The sequence below is a fragment of the Columba livia genome, chromosome 18 (genome assembly GCF_036013475.1).
Source record: "Columba livia isolate bColLiv1 breed racing homer chromosome 18, bColLiv1.pat.W.v2, whole genome shotgun sequence".
NCBI classification, from domain to species: Eukaryota; Metazoa; Chordata; class Aves; order Columbiformes; family Columbidae; genus Columba; species Columba livia.
In genome coordinates, this window is record NC_088619.1 from 2,780,301 (window position 1) to 2,782,263 (window position 1,963).

Below are 1,963 nucleotides of genomic sequence, written 5' to 3' on the forward strand. Positions count from 1 at the left end.
CAGGTCAGACATGAGGAAGAGAATGCTTACACTGGGGATGGTGAAACACTGGCCCAGGTTGCCCAGTGGAGTGGTGGATGCCACATTCCTGGAGACATTCAAGGCCAGGCTGGACTGGGCTCTGGGCAACCTGATGTAGTTGAAGATGTCACTCCGCATGGCAGTGGGTTGTTGAACTAGATGAGCTTTGAATGGCCCTTCCAACAGAAGTGTTCTATGATTCCGCCACAGTCAGGCTAGGTTGTTCATTTTGGATGGTCACTGTAATATTGTCCAAAGGTACAGGGTACACCAAATATGGTGTACAAAGTTGTTGTGGTGTTTCCTAGTCAGTCAGCAGCTTTAAAAAGGTACCCATGGAGCTAGAAATACTTCTCCATGCTTTTTCTGAGCCACAATTGCAAGGCACTGACTTTGGAATTCAAGTTTCGTGTTTGGTATTGTTTGTTGAAAGACATATGTGCTTTAGAACAGAAAAAATCCTTTGCTGTCTTTCAAGGTGTGGCAACAAAGGCATTGTCTGGAAAGAAAGAACCCCAGCCATTTCATGGGTCCATAGTGTGGGAAGGGAGAGGGCTGAGCTGTGGTTTCTCTTTTCTGGTGCTCAGATATTGCTGGACATGATGCAGCTTTCACAGCTTCACACATAAAGATGCTGTCCCTCAAGAGCATCACTTACACAGGAGTCAACACAGGGTGTCATCTGTTGCTTGAATATATTTAGCTGCTGCCTAGCAAACTACTTCCATATTTAGTCATAACATGGGAGGATTCCTTGGGTGTAAACCTCACCATGCCTGGGAGAAGGACGACCTCCTAATCCTGAATGCTGTTGCTGCAAACACCCTGACTGCTGTGGTCTGTGCAAAAGGCTTCCTTCCTTCCGTCTCCTCCCCTCCTCACCTCCAACAACTCCAGCTTCCTTCCCCAGCAACTTCACAGCTCCTTGAAATACCCCCTGGAAATGTAGTGATGGAGTGCTAGCCAGGAACACTGAGGGAGCCGTAAGTGTCCCTGTAGTGAAAGGGAGCCAGGTCTCCTTTACCATTCCTGACATCTGCTTGTAGAACCTGCTTTCAGCCATTACATGATGCACCAGTGTCCAGTGCTGCTGTTTGATATTTTAAGCTGCACTCCTCGTTCCTGTGCAGGTATTAAGCAGTTTCCTCTGTTAAATACCTGTTCCAGATAAATGAAGCGCTAATGTGTTATTTTGAGGTCTCAGTGTGGAAAATGCTCTTGACTCCCAGGATGCGGCACTAGAGGTGCCTGCTCTCTGCTCAGGCCGCACAGCCCCCTCGTGGCACTGATGGCAATGTCTGGGGTTGGAAACGATCCTTTCTGCCTGGAGTCTCTTCCTCATGGCCAGATTTTCCTCCAATTTGTTTTGTCAACACTTTATATTCTGCTTATAATTGTTTACATTGTTGCGCCATGTGGGATGAAAAATGGTCAGTGACTGTTGGCTCCTTTTTTCTAGCCATTGTTCAGTTCACTTATACAACAAATGTCCTATATTGCTGCAAAAAGCAGTCAGGAAGAACTGGTTGATAGTGTGTGACTACCATGTTCGGTGTTTTCCTTTATTCTCAGAGAGTCAGACCTGGAGATTTCTTCCATGTGGTCATGTTCCCAGAATTGTTCTCATTTTAAGTTTTAAATAATAAAAATTAGTTCCTTTCATTATGTAACCTTGTAAACCTTATAAAATACAGGTTTACAATTTCTCTTCTTATAGAAAGCAATTCTAACTTTAAATTACAATTACATTGCTGGAAAACACTGTAGTGTGGTGAAAACTAATTTGTTCGCTCTGATGGTTTTAACTGTTAAAGTAACTGTCATAGAACAGTTTCTAGATTTTGCTCTAGCAAATAAATAGATTTCTGGAGCTAACTCCTGAAAATTAATTGTTTAAAAATGCCCCAAACTTAGGTAACTGCAGAAATGAGTTACAACAAAT

The 1,963-nt window shown here is 43.6% G+C and overlaps 1 long non-coding RNA gene across 6 annotated transcripts in view; it reads left to right on the forward strand.

Annotated features, from left to right (window-relative positions):
* LOC110365887 (uncharacterized) overlaps positions 1 to 1,963 on the forward strand; it is a 37,360-nt gene that overhangs the window by 2,930 nt on the left and 32,467 nt on the right. The window lies entirely within an intron of this gene.